Source organism: Gorilla gorilla, chromosome 15 (genome assembly GCF_029281585.2).
Source record: "Gorilla gorilla gorilla isolate KB3781 chromosome 15, NHGRI_mGorGor1-v2.1_pri, whole genome shotgun sequence".
NCBI lineage: Eukaryota > Metazoa > Chordata > Mammalia > Primates > Hominidae > Gorilla > Gorilla gorilla.
In genome coordinates, this window is record NC_073239.2 from 87105228 (window position 1) to 87121618 (window position 16391).

Consider the following 16391-nt stretch of genomic DNA (forward strand, 5'->3'; position numbering starts at 1 on the left):
TTATTGGCCTATATTGTGGCCAAGTCTATATTTTTGGCATTGTTATTTATTTATGTTAAATTAATAAATTTTATTTTTTAGAGTAGTTTTAGGACCACAGCAAAATTGGGCAAAAAGGAGAGAGTTTTCATACACTCCTATCCCCCTCCGTGCCATATTTTTATTGCATTAAATTTAGAGCTAATTGTAATATATAAGTTATCATCCTTGTATCTTCCCATAAAAATGTACTCCTCTCAGATATTCTTTCAGTGATCTTTAAGATTATTATATCCAGTGTGAAGAATCCCAAACTGGGATTCTGGTTGGAATTTAATTAAATATATAAATTAATTTAATTAAAAATATAATTATTTAATATAAAAATATATACACATTTTTATGATATATCATTCTATCTTAGAAAGTTGTCATTGCATTTAGATATCTTCTTTTCATATTTTAGTAAGATTTTATAGTTTTGCTTATTTAGGTCTTTTGCCTTTCTTGTGAATTTTATTTCTAGGTATTTTATAGTTTTCATTTTTATTAAAAATGGGATTTCCTCCCTGTGACATTTAAGTTTGTTTACTAAAAGTAAACCTATTAATTTTTGTATTTTTATTTTGTATTCAGTTTCCCTATTCAATTCTTTTAATAACAATATTTAACATTTATGGAGAACTTACAATGGATCTGGCACTGTTTTAAGTGTTTTACGTGTATTAGCTCATTTAATCCTTATAACATCTCTATAAGGCAGATACTATTATATCAGTTCCATGGACGAGGAAACTGAGGTCTAAAGTAGAATTTCTTAATTTTCCTAAGAAAACAATCATCTAATCTGAAAATTAAAAATTTGCTATATGTGAATATTTATACTGATTGTTTCATTGTATTTTTTTGTTGGATTGTCCAATACTTACAAGACAATATTGAATAACAGAAGAAATAGTAGACATATTTGACTTGTTTCTGATTTTAATGAAACTGTAATATCTTTCTAAATTAACCTTTATCTTTATCTTGAGACTGACCATAAGGACTCCCCGGTAGCCACTCTCTAGGAGAGCCTACACCAGGAGAAGAGTTAGGCTCAGGTGCGTGTGCCAGGTGATATGCAGAAGAGGCTGCATAACAAAACACAGGAAATCACAGACACCTTCTATTACTCACAGATCCATAGGAGAAGAAGGGTGCCCATGACAGCCAGCAGCAAGTCTGGAGACGGCAGCATGCCCAGCCAGCAGGTAGAGGGTGACAGAGAGAGAGAATCTGTGGCACTAAAGCCCTTATTGGGGTCAGGGCATTATCCAAGCAGGTTTCCTGAGAGTTCTAGTTGGTGGGTTTAGAACAAACAGGCACACGTTACATGGGCTCACTGTGTAACTGAGAGGTGGTCAGTGCTGTATATCTGCACAGTCCATTCAGGGTGAGTCAGTGGGGCCAGGTAAGTAGGCTGTATCTAGCTGTCCCTCAGGGTAGTGGCCACCAGTAGGCAGTTGTTTCAGGTAGATAAATGGATTGACCACCTTGAGGAACCGGGAGAAGGAGTAGAACTGGAAACTGTGTGAAGGGAGACTGAGCCCTGCTCCTCATATAAGATAGTACAACTCATATTCAAAATGGACTTGGAGCAACATAAAAGTATAAGAATTCACTACAACAGTTGTAAAGAGAAATTACAGATGAACCCAAATGTACACTGATAGTTTGATAAAGAGTCTATTTGCAAATAATAATAATAACATTAACAGTAACTGGGAAACAAAAGAAAAAACAAAAGGATTTATACATAAAAATTTGTGCAAGTATATTTATCCTCAAAGAAGTTCTTGCTCAACCCCACAACTCTTTTAGTTCTTCTTCCTTCTGTAAGTAATAAAGTGCCCAACCAACAGCAGCTTAAATCATAATAAGTCCAGAGGAACGTGATCTCAGGGTATTTGAGCTCAGTATTGTCATCAAGGATGCAGGATCTTTCTGTACTTTCTGCTCAACCCTCCTTAGCTTGTTGACTTCCCCTCATGCTTGTAACGGCAAGATCATGAGATGGCAACCAGAGTCCCAGATATCATCTCCAAGTTCAAGGCAAAAAGAAATGGGAAGGAAGTTCTATACCCTTTTATCAATAAATAAACCCTATTTGTAATAAGCCCCCTCAGCAGACTTAAAAAAAATGCATTGGCTACATCAGGGTCACAAAGACCCTTCTACCTGCAGAAGAGGCTGGAAAAAATGATCACAGGCTCATAATTTCTTATTGGCAATTCTGAAACCAAAAAAGTCTGAAAACTTAAAAGTCCTTTATAAGTTTGGTGCCAAAATGCATTTGGTGGCTGATATGGTTTGGCTCTGTGTCCCCACCCAAATCTCATCTTGTAGCTCCTATAATTCCCACGTGTTGTGGGAGGGACCCAGTGGGAGATGATCGAATCATGGAGGCGGGTGTTTCCCATGCTGTTCTCATGATAGTGAGTGAATCTCATGAGATCTGATGGTTTTAAAAATGGGAGTTTCCCTACACAAGCTTTCTTTTTGCAGGCTGCCATCCATGTAAGATGTAACTTGCTCTTCCTTGCCTTCCCAGCCACATGAAACTGTAAGTACAATAAACCTCTTTCTTTTGTAAATTGCCCGGTCTCGGGTATGTCTTTATTAGCAGCGTGAAAATGGACTAATACAGTGGCAAATCTGACCCAAACAGAGGTGACACTATTTATAGTCCTTATTCATCATAATTAATGTGACAATCTCTCTGTTTTAATACAGAATTATTAATATGTTTGAAACAGGATGCTGTCTAACACTTACTGTGGTGTTAAATGACATACAGTACAGGGCCAGGCATGGTGGCTCATGCCTGCAACCCTAGCCCTTTGGGAGGCCAAGGCAGGAGGATTGCTTAATGACAGGAGTTTGAAACAAACCTGGGCAACATGGTGAGATGAGACCCCATCACTATAAAAAACAAAAAATTAGCCAGATGTGGTGACACATGCCTGTAGTCTCAGCTACTCAGGAAGTTGAGGAAGATCCCTTGAGCCCAGGAGTTCGAGACTGCAGTGAACTATAATTGCACCACTGCACTCCAGCCTGGGCAACAAAGTGGGTCCCCATCCAAAAAAAAAAAACAAAAAAACAAAACAAAACAAAACAAAACAAAAAACCCATACACTACATAGGCACTGTCTCACTTTATTACCCTTCTAAGTGTCCAAAAGTTTATTCTGAAACATATCTGACCCCAGGGGTTTCAGATAAGGGATTATAGGCCTGTATCTGGCAAAGGGCAATGGGATTGTCATTTTTAGTTTATGTCCATCAGATCTATCTACTGAGGCAGGGCAGATTCATGTCCTGAACAAAAGCAGGGCTTTGTTAGCAAAGAAAAGAGTGGGGTGCAAATGGTTATCAGGAAGGCAACAGACCCATGTGATTGGTTTCTGGAGTAAATACTATAATGTAACAACTTTAGCAGTTTTTTGGCCACCCCTCCCAATTATTCAAAAGACCTCTTCCAAAGAGGGTAGAGAGGACTCAGAGACCTAAGGACTGGTTTTTGGAGCAGATTATTGTATTTGGTATGTAGCTTCATTGCCATCTCCCTCTCTGCTTTGTCAAAACCAACTTTCTCAAAGGAGCTGTCCTTCCTGAATCCATGTCTGGATTTCCCCTGAACCCTTAACTGGAAGTTTGGCACCTGCTTCAACCAATTGACTAAGTTCATCAAAGGGATGAAGCTACTTTAAACTACATGGTTATAGCTACTTTTTATTCCTCATCTGACTTGGTCATGACGTTCTTCATGGAAAGGACTCTCTCTTTGTTCAATAACCCATGCTCTTAGCTCTACTTTTCTTCTCTATCCAACTCTTTTAGACATCTTTGTGGGCTCCCCTCTTTCTGTCTATATTTTTTATAGCTATTTTCTTTTTTTCTTTTTTTTTCTTTTTTTTTTTTTTTGAGACGTAGTCTCGCTCTGTTGCCCAGGCTGGAGTGCAGTGGCATGATCTCGGCTCACTGCAAGCTCTGCCTCCCGGGTTCATGCCGTTCTCCTGCCTCAGCCTCCCGAGTAGCTGGGACTACAGGCACCCGCCACCACGCCTGGCTAATTTTTTGTATTTTTAGTAGAGACGGGGTTTCACCGTGTTAGCCAGGATGGTCTCGATCTCCTGACCTCGTGATCTGCCCGTCTCGGCCTCCCAAAGTGCTGGGATTACAGGCGTGAGCCGCCGCACCCGGACTTTATACCTATTTTCTCTAGAGTTCTGCCCTTGGCCTTCTTTTCTCCTCACTTTACACACTCCCTGGGTGTTCTGGCCTGTTCCCATGGCTCAAAAACCACCTAGATGCTGAAAGGTCTCAAATCTGTGTCTCCAGTCAGCCTTCCCTCCTGAGCTTCCCATGCATATCTCCAGCTGCCTCTGAGATTTCTCCTTCAAATATCATGCCAGCTCCCCAGGTTCATCAGTGCTCCATGCCCTCCAAACATGTTTCCTCTCATATTTCCCAAGTCAGTGCTGCCATCTTTCTAGTTCCTCAAGCCAGACACCTGGATGTCATGCCGGACTCCTCCTTCTCCCTCATCCTTTATCCAATCAGTAAACAAGGCCTATCTGTTCTACCATGGAAATACTTTCTCTGGAGTGACTCACAGTCTTCCAACGAAATCTTTCTAAACATGTGTCATAATTATATAAAACGTAAAAGGATGTGTTGCTGGATGTTAGATGAGGATGCCTATATGTTTTTAAGAAGGTCACTAAATGTCAAGTTTAACCTATGACTAGAAAAGAATATGTATGTCAGAATCTAGGGAAAGAAGGCAAAGAGGATGCTGTAACACTGCAAGCAGGGCATTCTTCTTATTCCATGACAATCATTGTCTATCCACTGTTGGCAAAAACAGGCTACAGGGGCAGCCCTTTCCACCTTTCTGAAGTATCCCATAGACATTTCATTTAGGGAGGCACACTTGGGTTAGAAGAACACAGCAGGAAGAGGGGCTTCAAAGGCATAAAATTCAGGGCTCCTCTTCAAGAGAACTGCTCTCTTCCACAGAAGATGAGCAAAGATCTTCTATCCCTTTGAATGTCCTCAGGGTCATGGTGCACTGAGAGGGTGGGGAGAGGGTATGATAGCCAAACTGAGACAGAAACCTGGATAAATAGGAAACGTAATCACCAAGAATAGAATGACAAATCTCTTCATTGGTCTAAAATGGAGGTAAACTGCTTCCTGATCTTGTATGATTTGACTTAGAAAATATATAACAATTATTTGACATTTACATAGCATTTTACAATTTTAAATTATGTTCATAGATATCATCTCCTTAGAAACTAATAATAATCCTCAAAGGTAGATATTCTTTCATTTGACAGATAAGGAAACAAACGCTCATAAACTATTAAGCAATTTACTTAAGAGTACATGGTTAGTGGAGTGTTGGGACCAGAACCCCTGGCTCTGACTTCCAGCTCAGGATTGTTTCTTCCATTGTACACTCCTTTCTGCAGAGGAGTCTTGCAGTCTTTGGTAGTCTTTATTTGCTCAAAAAAAAAAAAGCATTCCCATTGGTAAGAGGTTTCAATGCAGAACTGCGAGAGAAGAAAATATTGTCACAGTGCCATGTTAAGTGCCTGGGATGCATAAAACTCCACAGAAGTTTCTGCAGCCGCAAGGATGCCATTGAGGTCTTCTCCCATCACTGCCCTTGGACACTAGTAATGGTCTCTGAGGTTCAGAGGCTAGGTCCAGATCAGAAAGAATAGGTTTGTGTCATGAAAAAGAACACAAAGGAAACACTCAGAAAAAGGCTGGGGCTCTAGAGGGATTCCCCAGAGGAGAAGATTAAGGAAATGAACTAGACAAAAACAAAAGAAAGTGAGGTTAAGGACAGGGATATGTTGTTCAGTAGTGATGACACATCATGGTGATGAGAGAGGGAGATGAAAGGTAAGTGCATCTCCAACACCAGACTTAGAGAGGTGGTAAAGCTGCTACAAAATCCCCTTCATAAGTGAGGTGGGGTGGGGGATGATTTATTCATTCATTCATTGATTACAGAATTTTCTTTTTGAAAGCCAATTATGCAGGCAACCTCAGAGACATTACAGGTTTAATTCAAGATCACAACAATGATCAGAACAAAGAGAGTTGCACAAATTTTTTTTGTTTCCCAGTGCATGTAAAAGGTATGTGTACACTGTACTGTAGTCTATTAAGTGCAAAATACCATTATGTCTTTTAAAAAGTACATATCTTAATTAAAAATACTTCATTGCTAAAAAATGTTAACAATCACCTGAGCCTTCAGCAAGGTGCAATCTTTTTCGCTGGTGGAGGGTCTTGACTCAATGTTTATGGCTGCTGACTGATCACAGGGGTGGCTGCTGAAGGCTGGGGTAGTAGTGGCAATTTCAGAAAATAAGACAACAATAAAGTTTGCCACATCAATTGACTCGCCTCATGAAAGATTTCTCTGTAGTATACAATGCTGTTTGATAGCATTTGCTTTGCAAAACAAAAATGTATTGAATTTATATTATATGTATTATATATGTATATATTATATATAATATATGTGTATATATTATATATATGTGTGTATACATATATATGTATATATATGCATGAGGTTTGGACATGTGTGTGTGTGTGTGTGTGTGTGCATATATATATATATACTGAGAGAAGAAAGAAAGTGAGATATTTTAATGACAGGAAAACTTTTTTCAAAATTGAAGTCAATCCTCTCAAACTGTGTCACTGCTTTACCAACTAAGTTAATGTACTATTCTAAATCCTTTGTTGTCATCTCAACAGTGTTGATAGCATCTATACCAGGAGTTGATTCCATCTCAAGAACCACTTTCTTTGCTCCTCCATAAAAAGCAACTCATCATCCATTCAAGTTTGATCATGAGGTTACAACAATTCAGTCACATTTTAAGGCTTCATTTCTAATTCTAGTTCTCTTGCTATTTACACCATATGTGCAGTTACTTTCTCCACTGAAGTCTTGAACTCCTCAAAATCATCCATGAGGGTTAGACTCAACTTCTTCCAAACTCCTGTTAATATTGATATTTTGACCTCTTCCCATAAATCATGAATGTTCTTAATGGCACCTAGAATGGTGAATCCTTTCCAGAAGGCTTTCAACTGATGTTGCCCAGATCTGTCAGAGGAATCACTATCTGTGGCAACTATAGCTTTATGAAATTTATTTCTCAAAGAATAAAACTTGAAATTTGAAATTACTCCTTGATTTATGGGCTGAAAGTGGAAGTTGCACTCACAAGCATGAAAACAGCATTAATATCCCTGTACATCTCCATCGGAGCTCTTGGATAATAAGGTGCATTGTCAATGAGTAGTAATATTTTGAAAGAAATCTTTTTTCCTGAGCAGTAGGTCTCAATAGGGGGCTTAAAATCTTCAGTAAACTGGCCAGGTGTGGTGGCTCACACCTGTAATCCCAGCACTTTGGGATGCCGAGGCAGGCAGATCACCTGAGGTTGGGAGTTCAAGACCAGCATGATCAACATGGAGAAACCCCGTCTGTACTAAAAATACAAAATTAGCCAGGCATGATGGCACAAGCCTGTAATCCCAGATACTCCGGAGGCTGAGGCAGGAGAATCGCTTGAACCCAGGAAGGTGGAGCTGCAGTGAGCCCAGATCATACTACTGCACTCCAGCCTGAGCAACAAGAGCGAAACTCCATCTAAAAAAAAAAAAATCTTCAGTAAACTACAATATAAACAGATGTGCTGTCATCCAGGCTTTCACTGGCAGAGCAGATTTAGCATGATTCTTAAGGGCACTAAGATTTTTTGAATGGTAAATGAGCATTGGCTTCAACTTAAGTCACCAGCTGCATTAGCCCCTAACAAGACAGTCAGCCTATCTTTTGAAGCTTTGAAGCCAGGCATTGACTTCTCCTCTCTAGCTGTGAAAGTCCTAGGTGGTAAGGCTATTTCATCTACATTGAAAATCTGTTGTTTAGTGTAGCTACCTTCATCAATAATTTTAGCTAGATCTTCTGGGTAACTTGCTGCAGCTTCTCCATCAGCACTTGCTGCTTCACCTTATACTTTTTTGTTAGGAAGATGGTTTCTTCCCTTATGCCTCACGAACCAACCTCTGTTAGCTTTCAACTTTTCTCTGCAGCTCCCTCATCTCTCTCAGGCTTCCCAGAATTAAAGAGAATTAGGGCTTTGCTCTGTAACAGGCTTTGGCTTAAATAAATTTTGTGGTTGGTTTGATCTTCTATCTGGACCACTAAAACCTTTCCATATCAGCCATAATGATGTTTTATTGTGTTCACTGGAGTAGCAATTTTAATTTCCTTTAAGAACTTTTCCTTTGCATTTGCAACTTGCTAACTCTTTGAAACAAGAGGCCTAGAATCTCAGGTTTTAACATGCCTTCCTCACTTGGCTTAATCATTTCTAGCTTTTAACTTAAAGTGAGAGATGTGCAGCTCATCATTTCACTTGAACACTTAGGCCATTGTAGAGTTACTATATGGCCTAATTTCCATACTGTTGTGTGTCAGGAAATAGGGATGCCCAAAGAGAGGGACAGAGATGGGAAAATGGCTGCTCAGTGGAGCAGTCAGAACACATACAAAAATTTATCAATTGGGTTTGCCATCTTACATATATGCAATTTGTGGCACCCCAAAATAATTACAATAGTAACATCAAAGATCACTGATCACAAATCACTACAACAGATAAAATAATAATGAAAAAGTTTGGAATATTGCATGCATTACCAAAATGTGACACAAAGACACAAACATGAGCACAGGCTGCTGAAAAAATGATGCAACGGCCATGCACAGTGGCTCATGCCTGTAATCCCAGCATTTTGGGAGGCTGAGGCAGGAGGATTGCTTGAGCCCTGGAGCTTGAGACTAGCTTAGGCAACACAGTGAGAACCTGTCTCTACAAAAAATAAAAATAAAAAAGTTAGCCAGGTGTGCTGGTGCACAACTGTAGTCCCAGCTACTCAGGAGGCTGAGGTGGGAGGATCACTTAAGCCCAGGAGGTTGAGGCTGCAGTGAGCTATATAGTGTCACTGTGCTCCAGAACTAGGTGACAGAGAGAGACCCTGTGTCAAAAAAAAAAAAAAAAAATGATGCCAATAGACTTGCTTAATGCATGGTTGCCAGAAACCTTTAATTTGTAAAAAACATAAACCTACAAAACGTGATAAAATGAAGTGTGATAAAACAAAGTATGTCTGTATATGGCAGTGTTCTAGTTGCCCAGATACATAAGTAAATAAGAGAAAATTCCCACTGCATCATGCTTCTAGTATAATGGAGGAGAGGGATAATAAACAAGTAAAGTAGGGTATATTTTTATAAAACTTCAGATAAAAATCAGTGATATGAAGAAAACTCAAGCTGGGTATTAGAGAGTGACTGCGGTGGGATATGTTTTGGTGGCAATTTAGATTGAATTTTAGGGAAGCTACTATGTACTGAATGTGTGGCCCCCAAATTCATATGTTGAAGCCTTAATCTGCAATGTGATGGTATTTGGAGGTATGGCCTTTAGGGGGTGATGAGGTTTAAAGGAAAACATGCAGGCAGAGCCTCCATGATGGCATTAGTGCCCTTGTAAGGGGATGAAGAGGCTGAGCAATTTCTCTCTCTTCTCCCCATTTGAGGATACAGCAAGAAGGCATTCCACAGAAAACCAGGAAGACGGCCCTCACCAGAACCTGAATAGGCCAGCACCTTGATCTTAGACTTCCCAACCTTCAGAATTGTGAGGAAGAAGTATCTGTTGTTAAGCCACCCAGCCTATGGTAGTTTTGTTATAGCAGCCCAAAGTGACTAAGGCAGAAGGTCTCTATAAGGAGGTAAGATTTGAGCCATGACTTACATGAAATGAAGGAATGAACCATGTGCAGATTTTGGGGCCAGATGAGCAGCCAGTGTTTCTGAGGAGCAAGAAGAAGTTGTCTTTAACAGAACCTAGCAAATGATAGAGAGAGTGGTGAGAGATGATGAGGGAAGACCTGCACCTCTGGCTGCTGGTAAAGCTGGATAGCCTATAATCCCAGAGGTTTTTAGCTTGATTTCATCTTCTCTAAATACTTTCTACCTAAGATATGACATCATTCTTGATTTAAGTAGTCTTCTTTTTAATGGAAGGCTGCTACCCTTCATGGGGCCTTGGTTACCTACCTGCAAGGTACTCAGCCTGTTGCATGTTTGCTCACAGTTTAGAAGTCAAAAGAGCTAAAAATAGCAAAGTCTCCAATGGAGCACAGTGATTAATCTGTTAAATTCCCTGGAGGGCCAGGAGCAGCAGCAGGCCAAACAAGCCAGGCCTCAAGCACCCCGGGCAGTCTTTCCCCTAGGAAATCATCACAGAACTTCTGGTGTTGATCTGTTTATTAATCTCCCTTTCACCAGTGAGAAATGCACTACTTGATGAAAAGAAAACAACTTTTGAAAGATATGCTCCTTCCCAAGATGGTGCATAGACCAGCTGTTGTGACAGCATCTTCCATGACACTAATTAAAAAAAGAAAAAAAAAGCTTGTGATTTTACCTGATTATGAAAGCAGCGCATATTTATTGTTGGGAAATTAGACATGCAGAAAAGCATAAAGAAAAATCATCCAAATACCACCACCTGGAGATAACTATTATTAAGGTTTCTAATTTTATATAATTACACACATATATGTGGATATATCTGAGGTCATTTGGTACCTACAATTTGGTATTCTAATTTTAAATTTTGCGTTATATAGTAATCACTTTCCCATTGACACTGCCTTTTAATTTCACAGACTGGCCTCTAGGCTCTAGAGGCACCAAAGAAAATAGTGCAGGGAGAGGCTGGGATTGGCAAAAGCCAAAATTATGCTCCATGTGGTCGTTTTCTGGGGTAAATGTCATCATGTTACAACCTTGGCAGGTTCCTGGCTCCCCTCCCCAATTCATAAGACCTCATCCAAAGTAGATAGCGGAGACTCAGACTTGGGGACTGGTTTTTAGAGCAAATTATTATACTTGGTGTGTAGCTGTCAGTCAGACTTGTTTCAGTGCATAACACATGCTGAGGAACACACACACACACACACACACACACACACACACACACACACACACACACGGCATTCAAAGCATTTAAAACTGCCCATCATGGCATACACATCCTGACTTTTACCCTAATAAGCTGGCCCTTCTAATCAGGGGACTTGGCTGATTCTTAGTCTTAAAAGATAAGGGGAGCTGTCTTCAACTAAAATACTAGCAGAGATTTACTGTTCTCTGCTTGACTTATAACCACAACTTCAGTTCCCTCCGTATTTTTGGCCTAGCTGAGACTCTTATCGGTCTTTGGAATGAGTCAGCCTATAGAATATTTTAGTCTTCACATTTTTACCTTTTTTGGTGTCTTTGTTATCTTTTTCATTCTGTGGCCAAGGATAATGCAGGAACCACAAAGAGACATAATCCACTTCTTGACCAGCCCTAATCACAGCATATAGGTAGGTAACTTTATTGCCCTTTCTTGCTTATCAGAGCTCAGAAGATGGTATGAGATACGACATCACATGAGTAGCAGAGACTGTTAGCTGCCTAACAGCCATTTCCCCTTTCTTTTCCCTTGACTGCAGTAAGAGTGAAGATCAAAAAAGGCACCCAAAAGGTAGGAATTAAAGGGCTCAATAAATACAAATTGTAATTGGTCTAAGCCAATCATGGGACTCTGAAGCCTCTTTGCCAGATACTCACATTTTGGCCTGCCTTACAGTTAGAGATGGCCATGTGATTCAGTTCCCACCATGGGAACAGGAGAAAATCTGGGAAATTCTTCTTTCCTGATGAACAGAAGAGGTATTTTTCCTTTGCCCTGTTTTTCTCATCTTTGAATGTAATTAGCGTGAAGCCCTGATGCTTAGAGCTGTGGCAGCCTGCTCATGACAGTGAGATGATGAGTATGAGGATGAGAAGCCAGCCTGCTAATGATGCTGGTGTTGAAGGATGGAAAGTGTCTGGACTCCCGATCACATTTGTGAGTTGCTGATCAGCTCTGGAACTGCCTACTTCAGGAATCCTTCTTAAGGAAAAAAAAAGAGAGAGAGAATTTCTTATGGCTTAAGAAACTGTTTCTTGCAGGTAAACCTGTCTTAATGGACACATGCCATTGGTGGTCAATAAAGCAAAAGCCCAACTTTTCTGAAGGGCAGCCTCAATATTATAGTACCTGCAAACTACAAATACAAACAAATTCAATTTCGAGAGTTGATCAGTTGGGCTAACAAGATGGATTTGTGCTTCTACTGGTGGAAACTGACCTCTCTAGAAGATGGACAGATTTACATTAGAGAGTGGGCAAGCAGAACCAACCAGAATCTATATTCCACAATGCCTTGAGTATAGGTGACATGACAGACTTTTTTGAGACAGAGTCTTGCTGTGTCGCCCAGGCTGAAGTGCAGTGGCGTGATCTTGGCTCACTGCAACCTCCACCTCCTGGGTTCAAGCAATTCTTCTGCCTCAGCCTCCCCAGTAGCTGGGACTACAGGCGCATGCCGCCACGCCAGGCTAATTTTTTGTATTTTAGTAGAGATGGGGGTTTCACTATGTTGGCGAGGCTGGTCTTGAACTCCTGACCTCATGATCCGCCCGCCTTGGCCTCCCAAAGTGCTGGCATTACAGGCGTGAGCCACCGCACCCGGGGCTGACAGACTTTTAAATGTGTTGTTTGTTGTTAAGTCTAAAACAGGTTGAAATTAGTACTTATGTTTTTGATAATAACTAACAGAAAAGAGTTAGATTAATGAATAGAGAGACCTCCCAAAGAGCTTTGAACAGGCGCTGAGGAAGAGCGTGGAGTTGTATCCATCTCAAAGCAGATGGTACAAATTGGAAATGCCTCTTGATTTCAGTTACCTGATAACCAAACATTTTGATTTCCATAAATGTTTTGTTGGTGAGTAGTTATTCATTTTGTAAATTCATTCATTGACAGTTTTAAATGGTCCTCTTCTCACAGCATCTAAAATATTATTGGATGTATACAAAAATTGAATCATGAAATCTCTTCAGGAATATGGTGTTAAGGAAAGTGCCTGATCTTTGAAGTGAGGCCAGTAAGAATTCAAATTTTAGTTCTGCTACTAACTATATGTCACCTTGGGCATATTACTTTGCTTTTTTCACCCTCATTTCTTAAATGAAAATAATACTAATCACAAAAAGGCCATTGGGTGATTTAAGTAAAAAATGTAAAGTACAGGGTACGTAGTAGATATTGGTAAGTAGTAGCTTCTGTGTCAATTAGGGTCTAACGGAAATAGATGAAATATTCTAATTAGGATATTTTAAGATTTTTTTCTCCATTTGACCTAGCAATCTCATTACTGGGTATATACTCAAAGGAATATAAGTCATTCCATTATAAAGATACATGCATGTGTATGTTCACTGCAGCACTATTCACAATAGCAAAGACATGGAATCAACCCAAATGCCCATCAGTGATAGACTGGATAAAGAGAATGTGGTACATATACACCATGGAACACTATGCAGCCATAAAAAGGAACGAGATCATGTCCTTTGCAGGGACAGAGATGAAGTTGGAAGCCATTATCCTCAGCAAACTAATGCAGGAACAGAAAACTAAACACTGCATGTTCTCACTTATAGGTGGGAGCTGAACAATGAGAACACAAGGACACAGGGAGGGGAACAACAAACGCTGGGGCCTGTTGGGGGAGGGCAGTTTAGGGGAGAGCATCAGGAAAAATAGCTAATGCATGCCATAGCTGAGCATCAGGAAAAATAGCTAATGCATGCCATAGCTAATGCCTCCCTTCCTAGGGAGGGGTTTCATGGGACCAACACTTGCGATACTAAAACTGGGACAATCTTGGGCAAACCAGGATCGTTGGTCATTTCAGTCAATTAAATAAGGCAATGCATGTAAAGTACTTAGGATGATGCCTAGGATGCAGAAGTGTTCACAAGGGTGTCAGGGAAGTCGAATCCGAATTTAGGGGCACAGAGATACTCAGAGTTTTCCCAACGATGCAAATGAATTCACTGTACCATATGAAGGTAGGTAAAGAACTTGGAAGAGTGGTACCCAATAAGGGACTCTGAGATGGACTCAAGCTTGTAGTCTTATTTTATTGTTGTTTATGAATCTCTAACAAGCTATATAGACAGCTTTAGCTAGGCTTTTTTATGAGAACCATTAGCAAGGATGACAGCAGTAGGGCAGCAAAAATGACAACAGGGAAGGACCATGCTGGACTGTTTCTTAATATATGAAACTTAGAAAAAACAACCGGGGGCACATTTTCATGTTAATTCCTTGCATTTTAGGGTTAACAAGTAAAATTCAGGATACCCAGTTAAATTTGTGTTTCAGATAAACAACAAATTTTTAATGTTAAGTAATGTAAAGAAATTTTTAATGTAATATTTAAAAATGAAATTTTTAATGTAATATTTAAAATGTAATTTTTAATATTGCATGGGACATACTTATACTAAAAAATTATTCATTATTTAGTCAAAATTCAAACTGAACTAGGGATCTTATATTTTTATTTTCTAAATCTGGAAACTACTCTACGGGCAAGTGGGAACTTAAGAAATATAAACTTATTTTCAAATTACAACATGGGAAAGCACAGAAATTGAGTGACCATCTAATGGACAACTGAAAAGATAGAAATGATATGTTAAAAACTGTTATTGAATGTCAATGTTACCGTGATTTTAATTTACTTTTCCTAATTTCTCATTTTTCCTACCTTATTATATGTTTTTAAAAGTAATATAATACATAATTATAACCAATATATCATTAAAAATAAATTATAAACATAAAATTTCAATGATGAAAAGTTCTAGAGAACCTCCTAAAAAATGCATTAGTCATAACTGGCTAGCTGTTATAATACACAGCCTCAAAATTCCAGCAGCTTACCCCAGTGAAAGTTTATATCTTCCTCACATAAAGACAAAATGAGTATTTCAGATCAGAGGGCAGCTGCTCTTCGGATGAAATTCAGGGACCCAGGTTACTTCCCTCTTGTTGTTGTAGGAAAAACTCGGTTCTTGCGACACGACCAGGAAAGATTAGGCACGCAGACACTTTGAAGGGTGAGAAGTTACGGAATGTATTGGGTGAAAAGGAAAAAGATTCTCAACAAAGTGAGAGGGGCTCCTGAGTGAGAGTGGCTCCTGTCAACAGGCCCCCATGTCACAGACTGACTTGCCGTTTACCGCACAGGAACGGGAGGGGCCGACTCCTCCCCATGCAAACAGCCGGAGCTTCCCGAGGCCCCACCGCTTCCTCCCAGCGCGTAGGCCAATGGGAGATTCTCCAGGTCGGTAATCCGATTTTTCGGCCTTCAGGCTGTTTTAGGCTTGAAGGCGGGTTTTGCAGGGGACCCTTGGCCGCCCCCTGTCTGTATCACTGTGGCTCCCCTATCTCCAATACATGGCTTCCAAAATTGATATGAAGTCGTTTCCATCTTTATTCCAGCCATGTCAAATGGGGAAATGAGTATGGAGAATTTTTAGGGGAAGGACATTGAGGCGGAAGGACACTGATTTTAGGGGCAAGGCTGGACATCCCATATGTCAATTTAATCCACATTCCAGTGACCAGAATTCACATAGCAGTTTCTGCCACTAAGGACATGAATGAAAAAATTTAAGCAAACTAAAGGTACGACATGTTCCTAGAATGTTTCATGATTTTACGGCTGCTTGATAAAATGATTTCTGAAAGTCATCTAGAAGAAAAATATTTATAAAAAAAGGAAAAATTTCTCAAAAGAAAAATGACAATACTGAGTAAATACATGGAAAGGGTACCTTCAGAATCGTATATGAGGATATGGTAAGTTTATAATATTGAAATAAGAATGGAATTCATATAAAAATAGACCCACAAGAGAATGGAGAGTGTGGAAGTGACGTAATTTTTAAATTAGAAGTTGCTTTGAGTAGTGTAAATAGGCTTCCAGGACCAGTTAGCAAAACTTCCATCTAATCCTCGCTGCCTCCTCTTTTATTTGACAATAGAAAGAAATCAAGTGCCTAAACTTAAGAGAAGCATCTTGTGTGTCTTGACCTGGGTGGTGGTTACGCAGGCATTTACCTACGTAAAAAAATCCATCAAGCTAAACACTTAAGATTTGTTCACTTTATTTTATGTAAAGTATATCTCAAAGAAAGAGTTTGGACAAAACAAAAGGAGAGGACCTCTGAGCACTTATAACAACAGAATCTAATTAAGCCTGGACAACCAAGGAGGCTTGTTTGGGGAGGTCATATATAAGCTGAAATCTGAAGGGTGAGTTGCAGTTAAGCAGACAGAGGTTATAACAGAACA

At 39.7% G+C, this 16391-nt stretch overlaps 1 long non-coding RNA gene across 1 annotated transcript; it reads right to left on the minus strand.

The window, feature by feature from the left end:
* Window positions 1–6322: 6322 nt before the first annotated feature.
* Window positions 6323–15450, minus strand: LOC109023276 (uncharacterized). The gene is made up of 4 exons (XR_002002671.4): window positions 14976–15450; window positions 11765–12089; window positions 9894–9985; window positions 6323–6387 (listed from the first exon to the last, which is right to left on the minus strand). It is a non-coding gene; the product is annotated as an uncharacterized lncRNA (long non-coding RNA).
* Window positions 15451–16391: the final 941 nt, after the last annotated feature.